The sequence below is a fragment of the Pinus tabuliformis genome, chromosome 7, assembly GCF_031772625.1.
Source record: "Pinus tabuliformis cultivar Carrire ecotype Pingquan chromosome 7, CPIR1, whole genome shotgun sequence".
Lineage (NCBI taxonomy): Eukaryota > Viridiplantae > Streptophyta > Pinopsida > Pinales > Pinaceae > Pinus > Pinus tabuliformis.
Window position 1 is genome coordinate 1,734,474,555 of NC_142293.1, and position 13,754 is coordinate 1,734,488,308.

The 13,754-nt window shown below is 39.6% G+C and overlaps 1 protein-coding gene across 5 annotated transcripts in view; it reads left to right on the forward strand.

The window, feature by feature from the left end:
* Positions 1 to 13,754, forward strand: part of LOC149255275 (beta-amylase 2, chloroplastic-like) — a 322,686-nt gene that overhangs the window by 176,888 nt on the left and 132,044 nt on the right. The window lies entirely within an intron of this gene.

Sequence of the window (13,754 nt, forward strand, 5' to 3'; positions counted from 1 at the left end):
TATGAAACTTGTATTTAATCAAGAGCATTAAGGTCGTTCGACTATGTAGGAAGAGACTCCCAATCAAGCACGAGACAAGAAATTAGAAATTTCTCGTGGCTGATTTTGGATATTTCTATTTTCATTATGTGATTATTCATGAGTAAATGTGATGCAAATTTAGATACTTATAGTTTATGCATTGACAATTGACAGTTTTATCATAATGTAATAAATTAGAATGTACCATATATGCTTTATGATTGCACATATTTCTTAAATGTCCTATATATATATATATATATATATATATATTCATTCGCGTTTCCCCGTTTCCAAAATTTGGGGGTCGCGTTTCGTATCGCTTCCCGTTTCGGAAACTCGTACCTGTTTCCCCGTTTCATGCAACCTTGGATAAAGTACTAAGTGATCTTGCTAGAGCTCATTCAAGAGAGTGGTACAACAATGACTCAAGGCTTCAGAGAAGCAAAACATTCTGAAAGAAAAGCACTAGAAAACAAAGTTCAAGACCCAGGGTTTTGAGACTTTCGGTGAAAATACGTGTTCTTAAGGTCAATACTAGAGGGAAATGGTTTCTTGCAATGAAAATCAACTATTCCAAGGCTCATGAAACCCTCAAGAAAGTCCTTATGCTGAGAGAATGAAGATTAGGGTTTTCCTCTTAGGGAAAACACCTAGGGCAAGAGATTTTATGGACAAAATTTGAGTGGATGCCCACGAAATTGAGAGGTTTTGTGGTGAACCAAGTCAAATTGTTGTTTAGGATCTCAAACTTCGAAAAATCCTTCTCCCTAGAAATTTGCACCAAGCCCTAGTTTCTCCTCTATCCTTGAAAGGACCAAATATTTAGAGAGAGAGAAAATCAATAAAAAATTACATTGATCATAAAAGACAGACTAGTGCCTTGTCCCTTGGGTGTATGGAGTCATGGATGTCAAAGATTAGCCAATATTGCTCTTAAGATGCCTTAGCTCAATTTCCAAGCATTTACCCACTCAAGGAATAATGGAATTTATGGGAAGAGCTTCAAAGAGTTTCACCACTAGGATAATTCTTACAATGTCATGTATGAAGAATGCATGCAATTTTCTTCAAATTAGCATTCAATTTGTACTTATCAACAATTAGGGCATACTTTTAGTATCGATTAGAACTACTCATTCCATACATTAGACATGAAAGGAAATATCTTCAACAATATAGAACTTACGAGACAATTTAGCAAGAAATTCCATCCTTCCAAAAGACGTCCAAAATTCAGCTCCAAATATCAAAATACATCCAAGAATCCAAGAAAAGAACAAGAGCGAGTCTCTCTAAGGAGGCCGAAAATCCAGAGTGATGTGATGATGAGAGATCAAATGAGTGATTTCTAATATATATGTGTCCTAAGAAATGTATTTTAGCCTAGAAGCTCCTAAAGTCATAAAATAATGGGAAAGAAAAGCCTCTAGGTCACAGGTCGACCTAGTAACCAATGTGCAAATGAAAATACATCTCCAAAAGAGGGCTAAAATGCTGATATCATGCATGCGTAGGCCTCTAGAAGGCATGCATTGAGGTCTTCTTGTGCCGAATGAAGCATAGAGAGCCTCTAAGATCCTGATGGAGGGGTTGGCCCCTCTGCCTTGGAGCAAGTCATCCAATGAACCCCCAAATATGGTTTGGGGCACAAATTGGGTCTCATGGGTCTCCATGTGGTTGAATCTCTGCCTCTGCTCCAACATTGAGGGCACTAAAGATGGTGCTAGCCCTCTCATGTCTCAATGAATGAAACAAACCTCATTTGGGCCTTGGATCAACTACCACACCATATATATATGCTAAGTCGACTGGGGGAAAGAACGTCCAAGTGCATCATCCCATGAATAATATAGGGCAGCGCATAAATTGTGGGTGTTGAAGATGCCCATGAATGCAAATAATGCTCTATGAATGTTCGGGACCTATGGTTCTCAACGCCCCACCTGTGGGTGTCATTATGATCCTCTGGTGGACTTGGGCCCAAGTTAAGTTGCCCAACCCATAATGAAACCTCTTGGAAATCACACACAATATCCAGTCCTGCAATTTATGACATCAAGTACATTTAATCATTTTTTCATCTAAGTGAACCAAGCTTGCAAGTAATGGGCAATGTGACACTTTATTCAAGGTTCCTTTTCCAAAATTAGGGCCTTAGTCACGTAAAAGTGTTACCTCCCTAGGTAGGAGTGGTTAAAGGGCGACCCTATTAGGTATTTTTCAACCCGCTAAGGGAAGTGACATGTCCTCATGTGAGGAGGGAGGAATTGTGGATGCATGAGTTACCACGACCTTTTTTTTCCATCCCTATTATTGCCTTTTGCTTTTTCTTGATATTACTGCTTGAAGCTCTAGGAAATGAGAGCATGCTTTGAATGGTGTATAGTAGTGGTTACCCACTTAGTGGTGGGGTAGTTCAACACCAACTAGGGGTTGGGACATGCAAGGGTTCCTTTTTGATGATGTGATAGGGAAACATTGGCCCTAGGAACTGGGTGATAGTCATAATGATAAAGGGTAGAGCTCATATTGGATTTTGCCCACGTGATAGTATTAATGTCCTGACCATCTTTTGCATTTTTATATTTTATATTTTTTTGTGTTTCTTGCTTGTGGCCATTATATCCTTTTTCCTTTTCTTTTAGCTGCATCAACATCTCGGGGAAATATTTCTAGGCTCGACCTAGATATGTGGAAAAGGGGAGGGGTTGTGCTAGATCCTAGTGGACCCGGAGAAGGGAGGTGAAATAAATGCTTGTAATGTATGGAGGGGAGTGACAAGTATGGAAAGGGATAGATGGGACACATTATTTCAATCATGGATTCCCAGGTAGTGCCCTTTCCTAAAGCAATAAGCCATTAGAAGTAGTCACGCTGGACTAGGATAACAAATTAACCCCCTATTTAAGGTGAGGGAACAAGTCTACAGCCAAGACCCTTCTTTCTTTCGAGTCACCCCACAATCCATGCCAAATGCCCAAAATAAAAACAAGCATAAGCACTTGAATGCAAAATGAATAAAGTACCTTTTGATAAGAAGCCCACCTTCTAACATGTGATCCCAAAAAATGGACGAGGAGACATATGGCTGATGCAAGTGGACAAGATATGAATGGCATGTCACATCGACTTCAAGGTGGCTCTCAGGGGTTGTTGGTTGCATGAGACGAACATGAGAAAATTAGTCTCCTTGGGGTCGCCCACTTTGGGTGGGTAACATCTAGATGCAACTGGGACATGAGCTCATCGTAGAGCGCATGATCCATGTACTCGAATGGGGAGGTCATGAGAACTCTAGCAATCTCTTGGGACCATAGATTTGTAACCTGCACATCACAATACAACTATTGGGAGCATGTGCATTGGACGTAATTTTATTGCCTGTTGTCGCTCAGATTGTACAGGCACTGTGACAATGACTCAGGGCAAGGGCTATCACTCTGATCCCTTCCTTCTCTGTTCTAGCTGTCTCCCAACAACAGGCTATGGGGGGTAGTGCTTATGAAATGAGAGAATGCATGACCCGTTGGCTACCAATAAGTCTTGTAGACATGATTGAATGGCCTAGCCACTTGGTTGAGTTTAGCAAGTTACAAGGATTAGATTGAATTATTTATGGACCAATGCCTTATGGAGTCAACTACTTGCTTTAGATTAATTAAATACCAAATGACCGGATGAACAACCGCTGCTTAATGAATGCTTGACTATCCTATATGAAATGCAAATCTTATAAACTAGGTGATATGTAGAAATCTTGGTTTATTTTAATTGTATGCCTAACTAAGTGTATCCCTTGATCTTTATATATTTTGAGCCTAATCTCTATAATGAGTGGCAAAGAGAAGTCAAGGTGAAACAAGCAAAGACTTGGTTAAAGATACATCTCCTTGAAATATAACGTACCTTGTTCCTCCGACGCTGCAGAGACTGTGGCTCTGACTACTGCAAGGTCATTGTTTTAACCACTAGAGAGGGCCTAGACTTCTCAAGCAAAGATGAAAGGGTGTTCCTATCTCTCTATCAACCAAGCTTATGCTTGGAGGTAAATTATTAATGCAAGACTAATTCTAGGATGTTGATGCAAGATTATTGAGTGCTTTTGAGTTAAGATTGTTTATGTTAAGTACTTAGTTTACAATTTGATCTTCAGTTATCACGCAAGAGTACTTAATGAATGAGAGACAATCTTACACAAGATAAGTACGCAATCCCAATAGTTCTCACAAGACAAGTGCTCAATTACAATAATGCTCACAAGATACAAGAGATAACCAAACTATAATTGCTCAAATACTAAACAACAAGATAGATGCTCTTAAAGAAAAGATCACCAATATGCCAACGATCCACAATAGATATTAACCAAATGACAAGAATAACTAGAAAAAGAGATTTGGAGCACTCGTTATCAAGATAAGCTATCATTAACACTTATATGAGAGATATTAATTTGCTTAAGACAATTAGATAATGTAATGTCCTTTCCTAAATTATTTTGGAACATGTTTATTTCTACATTTTGGGGGCCAATTTTGGTGAAGACGGGGCCCATTTGATTTTTGATAGAAGACTTACGAGTTAGAGGCAAGTTAATTTTATATTATTTTGTTTTGTTAATGATATGTGGGAACCACCCACATATGAAATACGCACTCCCTAAACCAATGATTCAAAATGCAACAGAGGGAAGAAAAGGCGGGACGAAAGGCTCCACGAAAGTTATAAAAGGAAGGCAGCACACTTCATTTGGCATTCTTGGCTTATTGAATTTGATTCTGTTGCTCGAGCTGTTTAGCCAGGTCACTTGCTGTTTAGCAAGAGTTTTCCAAGCGGAGAACTCACCCTTTCTTTAGGGGACTTCGAGTGCCACCCTAGAGAGGTTTATCCATTATCATCCGGAGGATAAATGTAGAGAGATTTCCAGCATTTGTATTCAGTTCGTCCCAACAGTGCGTATTTCTGAAGGACACAGTAGTGGATCTAGTGTGGCCATTGCAACATTCTTCTGGAGGGCTATTGCCGGGAGAAATTAGGAGAAGAAGGCTCAATAGATTTTTTTGGCTATTGGGTGAGTTTGAGGGCTGGAAGTGGCAGAAATATTCAAGAGTGATTTTGCAGACTCTATGGCTAGCGAAGAAGAGAGAAACTGAGCATACATGGGAGAGAGAGTTTCAGCCATTGGGTTTATTGCTTGCTGGGAGAAATAAGGGAAGTATTGGTGGATTTGATTGCTACATTTCAGGAGTGTCTGGGGAGGATATTGCTGATGGTTTGACAGACAACGTGCTTCAACAACTATTGGAAAGCGTAGGGCTTTTGGCAGTGTTCCACGGGGACGCGTCCCCCAGGGTCGGGTGCGTGCACCCGTTGCACCCCACGCACCCGGGACGGGGGGACGTCTAGGGAAACGTTTCCCCACGTCCCCATTTTGGGGAGACGCTGGGAGACGTAGGGGGGACGTTTCCCTAGTGTGGGGGACGTGACTCCCCAAAAGGGGGACGCCTGGGCGTCCCTCCTCAATATGGGCTATGCGTCCCCCATTAAATTTGCTTGTAAACAATGATTTATGACAGGGAAAACCTAGTATTTGACCATATTTCCCTACTAATGCTATGCAATTCATGGTAATGTTAAATTCTTAAAGTAAAAGTGACATTCTCCTTTATCTTTCATTTTCATCCTTTTACTTAAATTTTTAACATTACCATGAAATGACTAAGGATGTTTGAGAGTGGTTCCGACCTCATTGGATTTCATATGGAGAAAGTAGAATTTTAGATCTCACTCAAAATCCAGCAGACTTAACAGCTTTTCAAGAATTCAGGATTTGATGGATTTCAATGTTTCCATTGCATTTTGTCATGTACAAGGGTATGGAATTTGTATTTAATGAAGAGCACCAAGCCCTCTTTGTACTTTAGAGTGACTTTTAGACCCATCACTCCACTGTTTTTGAGTTTTAGTTATATCAATTTACTATTCCAGTATTCAGATTTCAATGTCTAATATAGTCTATTTTGCTTAGTACTAATTAGATTCTAGAATGATGAATGATGAATTCTAATTTTAAATCAATTTAGAATCTAGAATTATGAATGATGAATTTAATTTTTAAATCAATGTAGATTCTAGAATGGTGAATAATGAATATGGATTGGAGTATTTCATTATTGAATCTCGTGGTCTATGGATGAATCATGTATGTATTAGTAAGGATGATGAGTATGGATCAATGTATTTCATTATTTAATTCAATTATGTATGTATCATTGTATTTATGCTTTCATTATTGAATATGAATTTGAAATATATATATATATATATATAAAAAGGAAAAAAATGTATACCTTGATGTCCACCCGTCCCCCCTAAATTTCCCTAAAATTTGAGGGTACTTCCACACGTCCCCCTTGTGCGTCTCCCCACACCCGCGTCTCCCCGTCTCGGAGTCTTGGTGGAACATTGGCTTTTGGAGGTCGATTTTGGAAGGTCAAAACCAAGCCAAACCATTTCTGGGTTTTTCTGGGTTTTTGGAAAGAACCTCAAATCTAATTTTGTAGAGTTTTCTGAGCACCAGAGGTGGGGTTTTCAGCCATATCTTTGCAACAGACATTGCAGAATTGCTGGACGTATGGCCATTTGGGGGTCGATTTTGGAAGGTCCAAACCAGGCCAAACCATTTCTGGGTTTTTGGCAAGGACCTCAAATCTAATTTTGCAGAATTTTCTGAGAGGTGGGGTTTTCAGCGATAACTTTGCAGCAGACAGTGCAACTGCAGAATTGTCGGAGACTGCGCAGTGCAGCAGTTGGTTAGTTGATTGTAGCTTCAGGTAGTCATTGCTTCACTTGGGATTTGCTCTGCCTGCCTTTGAAGCAAGCCCAGGTGCATTCCTTTCATATTTTGCACTCTTTCACCAGTTTATAATAAAATGGCTCAGTTGCTTCCATATTTCTGATTGTTCTGGGTGTTTACTAAATTGTTTTAAAATTTCTGTGGTGAAAATTGTTATTTGCTTGTTTAGCACTGTTATTTACTCTTTGGAACATTAAGTGGTATCGGAGCAATAATCTTGGTTCAGCCTGTGGGAAACCCTTCGTTCAATGACAAGAGCAGAATAAAAAGCTAAGAAATCATGGGATCCAAAGAAATATTAGAATCAAACAACATGGCAGTAACCTTGAATGAGGTGATTAGGATGCAACAAAGGATGATTGATGTGGAGAAGTTGATTCATTCTGCAATTGGGAATCAGGACCATTCTCAATTATACATCAAATCCACTGTGCCCAAAATTATGGGTAATGCATCAAGATGACAAGACATGATTGCAATTGATGTGGAGTTATTGGAAGCAAATTAGAGGGCATACCAATTGTTGGGTCATGACATTCAGGCGTCCCTCTCTTTTTGGGAGTTTTGTGAACTAAGAGGCATGCCCAAACCAATGGGGGGATTCAGTGGAATTATGCTGGGATGATGGAGAGGATTAAGGAAGAAGAAGAGAGAGTAGTTCAAGGGGCCATGGTTGGCAAGGAAACAATTGAGCATACACTCGTTGATGAGATGCTATTCGTTGTTGAGGTATCTGTCAGGCCAGGAGGTAACTCCTCAAATGAATTATGTTTATTCATTAAGATTACTCATGGTTATTTACATGAGGAAGTGACTCTTGGGCTTCACCTCCCGATGACTCTTCATTTTCCATTATTTACTATTTACATTATTTACAAGTTTTCACTCAATCCCAATGATTAGGTGTCAACATTCCCCCCCTTAATCTAAAGGGATGTTGGTAAGTCCAAACATCGTTCTGAATCTTTCAAACTTTTCTCTTCCAAGCGCTTTGGTGAAGATTTCTGCAATCTGCTCATTAGTGGAACAATGGCATAGATGGATTGTCTTGGCCTCAAAATGATGTCGAATTAGATGGTATTTTGTATTGATGTGCTTCATTCGATCATGGAACTTTGGGTTCTTGGCCAACTTTATTGCAGAGGTGTTGTTAATCATGAGTGGAGTTGGATGTACTTGTTTTACCTGCAAATCTTTCAGAATTTTATTGAGCCACACAATTTCTTTTGTTGCCTCAGTTGCTGCCACATATTCTGCGTCTATTGTGGAATCTACTGGAACTGATTGTTTGCATGATCTCCAGGAGACAGCTCCTGATCCAAGACTCATAGCATAACCTGAAGTAGATACCCTATTTTCTTTGTCTCCATCGAAGTCTGAATCAGAGTATCCAATCAAGCTAAAGTTGCCCACCTGTGTATACTTGAGTCCAAAGTCTTGGGTTTCCCTTAAGTACTTTAGAACTCTTTTTGCAACATACCAATGTCCCTCACAAGGTTTTTGCATAAACCTGGAGAGGATTCCAACAGCAAACGAAATGTTTGGTCTGGTAGTAGTCAGGTAGTTGAGACTTCCTACAAGCTGTCTATACTTTGTTGCATCCTCAAATTCTTTTCCTTCAATGGATGTGAGCTTTAAGTTTTGTTCCATTGGAATAGTTAGAGGATTGCACTCATCCATGCCAAACTTGTTCAACAGATCTCCAATGTACTTCTTTTGAGAGAGGAATATAGACTTCGGATGTTGAGTTACTTCAATACCAAGATAGTAGTGAACATAGCCCAAGCCAATGATTTCAAAACGTTTCCTCAATTCCTTCTTTATGGATGCAATGTAGCTCTCATTGTTCCCTGTTATCAAAAGATCATCTATATATACCCCAAGATATACAACTATTTTGCCAACTTTCTTAACAAACAAAGTTGTATCATCAAGATCATAATGTTTGAAGTTGAGTTTCAAAAGATGTTCAGTTAACTTTTCATACTAGGTTCGCGGTGCTTGCTTGAGGCCATACAAGGATTTCACAAGTTTGCATACTTCATGTTCGTGTCCCTTCACAACAAATCCTTCTGGCTGGGACATAAAAACATTTTCTTTTAGATCTCCATTCAGGAAAGCAGTTTTTACATCCATTTGATGGAATTTCCAACCGTTCTGAGCTGCTAAGGAAAAGAGTGTCCGGATGGGAGCCCATTTTTCCGTGGGGGAAAAAGTCTCCTCATAATCGACCCCTTCCTTCTGTGCAAAACCTTTTGCCACATGCCTGGCTTTGTGCTTGTCAAGTGAGCCACGAAATTTATACTTGTTCTTGTAGACCCACTTGACAGCCAATTGATTTGGTTCCCAATGAAGGATCAACCAACTTCCAAGTGTCATTCTTTATCAAGGAATCATACTCCTTTTGCATCGTTTCTTTCCATTCATCATGAGAAGTGGCTTCTTTGAAGGAAGTTGGTTCAAAATCTGTAGACAAATTCAGTTCACAATCATAAGAAACATCCATATCAACAGGTGAATCAGAATCATCTACATCACCTCCATTTTTCCTGGTTGAATTTCTTGTTCCTGTCTTTCCAACCTCATCAGGATGAAAACTTTCAAGTGTCTTTGTCAGCCACTTTGGGGGACCTTTCTGAGATGGTCTAGGCTGCTCGGTTGACTGAGTTGGGAATGAATCAAGATTGAGTCTCCCAATTATGTCAATCACATCACTCAAAGTATCATCAGTGGTTGGAGTTTCATGAGGGGGAGGGAGTGCTTCAGAAGAAGATTCCACAGATTGATCCAGTATAGGAATCCCTCCTTCAAGATGTGGAACCTGATTATCAAATTCTTGAAATAATGTTCGAATCTATCCAAGCGATCAAATTTCCGCTCAACAACATGGTCAACTTTGGAAGATTCAAGAAAGATTACATCTCTAGATACAACAAACTTTTAATTAACTTCATCATAGAGACGGTATGCTTTGGAGGTATTTGAATACCCCAAGAAGATACATTTATGACTCCTTGCACCAAGTTTGTTTCTATGTATCTTTGGTATCAAGGCATAACAGGTGGAACCAAAGACCTTGAGATGCCTTACCGAAGGAATGTGGCCATACCACACTTCACAAGGAGTCTTGTTTCTAATAGCATAAGATGGACATCTATTCTTTACATATACAACACATAGAACTGCATCAGCCCAAAACATCAATTTTACATTCTTGAAAGACATCATGGAACGTACCATATTTATGATTGTCCTATTCATTCTTTTAGCTACTCCGTTTTGTTGGGGATTATAAGGCACAGTTGTTTGATGTTTGATCCCATGCTAGCAAATATAGTTTTCAAATTCATTTGAAGTGTATTATTTTCCATTATTAGTGCGAATAGAGCCAATATGAGATTGTGCATCATTTTCAATCCATGTATGAAAGTTCTTGAATGTTTGAAAATCATCAGATTTGTTCTTTAATAAATTAACCCAACACATTCTGGTGTAGTCATCATATATTTATTTCCATTTGCAAAAGGAACATGCATTGGACCGCATAAATCTGAATGAATGAGTTCAGGTTTTCAATGTGCTCTGGAATGTGAATCATGAAAAGACTGTTTGCTATACTTTACTAGAATGCAAGCATCACATTGCTTAAGCTTCCTAGGAATTGTAGGCAAACCAGTAACACCATTTTTCTTCAACAAGCAAAGGCTATCATAGTTCAAGTGTCCAAATCTAGCATGCCATAATAGACTTGATGGAAATATACCTTCATCATAATGAGAACTGTATGAGAAATTTTGTGCACGAGTAGAGGTACCTTGTAGCTTGAGAAGTTTTTCTTCTTCTATCCCCGTCATGACAAGTGAGTGATCTGATGCTTTTCTCACCTCAACTTTTCCATCAAACATATGAATGGAGTGTCCTTGCTGGCGGATGTGGACTAAGGACAACAAGTTTCTCCTCAGTTGCGGGAGATATAAAACATCATGCAGAAGAAAGTTTGGAAGACTAGGCAATTTAAACTTGATTGTGCCAAGCCCTGATGGCTTGAGTTTTGATTTGTCTGCAAAGTATACTGCTCCATCAACATTGTCAGTAAATTCTTCAAAAAAATCTCTTCTAAATGTCATGTGGCAAGTTGCTCCTGAATCAAGCAACTAATCATTTTTCCAAGAAGCAAGTGAAGCATTAAACAAGTCTTCAGTTACTCCAATATTACAATGTGCTACAACATGTTGAGCAGATTCATGTGCTTTACCTTTGTCTTTGTCATTGGTTTTACCTTTGGCTTGATTTATTTCCTGCTCAATTTTGTCCCAAGGCAACTTGCATGTGGATGCATCATGTGATCCATCTCTATTGCAACATATGCAATGAAGATCAGAGTTTTCTCCTTGAGAGTGTATGCCCCCCCTGCCTCTGAAATTTCTTCTTCCTCTTCCTTTTCGACCACCTCTTCCTTTGGAAGAATCTTGAGCATGGTTCTTCTCTCTATGTGCAAGACACACAGCGTCTTCAGAACACTGAGGAACTATCTTCTTCCCAAAAGATTTCTCTCTATCAGTAAATTTATTCACAAGGGAGTCAAAGGTAATCTCTTTGAGGTTTCCATTTGGTTGCAATGAGTCAAGATAATTTGAATAAGTGGGATAAAGTGCCTTAAAAAAAACTATCAGAGGAATGTCTAGTTCAACATTAGTGACTTTGATATCATGCATAATAGATTTTACTTCTGATGCTAGAGCAAGAGGATCATCATTTTGTAATTCAAGACTGAACAATTTAATCATCAATTGGACAACCTCAAGCGCAGAGTGTGAGTCATAGAGTTCCTTCAACTTCTGTAAGGCTTCAAAAGCATTTGAAAATGGTAAAATATGGTGACTCACCTCTTCATTTACAGATGCTGCAATCAAGGCTTAGGCCTTGTTGTTCTTGTTTTCCCAAATGGTGAATTCCTTGTTTGAGGTAGGCTTTGCAGGGTCTTTAACTTCTCCTGCACAAACTCCTTTCCATAGCTCATTGAAAATGAGAGTGTGTTTGATCTTCCGAGACCACTCAGGATAGTTCTCCTAGTGTTCCAGGAAATGTCCCCCCTTCGGATCTAAACTCCGATCCGCGATCCGTACGGATGCGTGGGGGAAGCGTCGTATGAAATGCGTTTCGGAAAAACCAAAACGCGTTTCGGACTAATAAACATGCTTCCTATAAATTTCGGAAGCGTGTGACCGAAATGCATTTCGGTTTTTTTGAAACGCGCTTCAGCCGTACGAAGCGCTGCGCTTCGGAGTACGAAGCGTACGGATTGCGAGCGATTCTGTACATGCTTCCTCCATTTCCACCGCGCGGCCAAAAAAACGCAGTTTTTTTATTTTTTTGTATTTTGACTTGTTGGGGGTGGGTCCACCTTGGGTTAGGGCAAGGAATGAAGGGATTTAAGCCCCCATTCATCTCTCATTTTCTCACTTTGAGTTTATGAGAGTTGGAGAAGAGAAGAGAGGAGAAGAGAGGAGAGCTTGGTGGAGTGAAGGAGGAAGAGCTAGGAGAAGGAGGCAGAGCTTGGAGTAGGAGCTTGGAGGACTTCATCTACAAGAGCTAAAGAGGTAAGTGCAAACCCCAAACTCCCATATTTTTTTGTATTTTTTCCTCCCTCTCCTACTCTTTCCCATTGTTTCTACTTGCTCATTTAATTGCAGGTTGTCCACCACCTATATCCATATTCAAATATGGTGTTCTTTTGGCTTCTATGTATCATTCCACTTTTGGTTTTAATGATGGCAAGGGGGAGTAGGAATAGAAGGGAAGAAGCACAAGATGACAGTGGTCCCAATATAAGTGACCCAATGTATGATGAGGAGGAAGGGTTTGAAGAGGAAGGGGATGAAGTTGAACCTGAAGGGGAAATTGAAACACTAAAGGGGAAAGCTGCATTAACACCCTTGTGGAACTATGTGACCAAACTTGAAGGGGGAAAGGGTGGTGGAAGCTACAATTTTTTGTGCCCTCATGGTTGTAATGGAGGAAAACCATTTAGTGGTTCATATACCTGTGTGAAGAAGCATCTTTGTGGGGTGATGGGCAGTGACGATAAAAAGGGTACTGTGGGGATACAAATTTGCCCAAACATTTCATCTGAACAAAGAAGAAAATACATCCAAATAGAGGAGGCTTCACAACAAAAAAACAAGAAACAAAAAACTCATTCTGAATGAAGTGCAACCTCTAGATTTGGTAGCTCATCTCCTCATGGTACTTCTGGAAGCTTTGGAGGTTAAAGAACAATAGGGGATTTCCTTAATGTCGCTGGGAGGGATGATGTGGATGGAAAGATAGTTCGATTTCTTTGTGCTTGCGGTGTACCATTCAATCTGCTTCGCTCTCCCTATTGGCATGAAATGGTAAAGGCCATTAATGAAGCCTCAAATGGAAAGATAGTCCGATTTCTTTGTGCTTGCGGTGTACCATTCAATGTGCTTCGCTCTCCCTATTGGCATGAAATGGTAAAGGCCATTAATGAAGCCCCAAAATGATACAAGTCCCCCAACAATGAGAAAGTTAGAATAGTGTTATTAGAAAGAAAAAAAGCAAAGGTTCAAAGAGCTTTGACACATTTTACAAATGAGTGGGTAGATTGTGGGGTATCCATTGTATCAGATGGGTGGACAAATATTAGAAACCAACATTTAATAAATGTTCTTGGTGTTTTTGCCAGTGGTGCAGTATTTATTACATGTCATGACTCCTCCATTAGTGCATCTTCCCAAAACATTGCAGATCTCCTATTGCAATCAATCAAAGATGTTGGTCCGAATAATGTGGTTCAAATAATCACAGATAATGCAGCGGGAAAAATTATTGAGTGTACTCATCCACACAT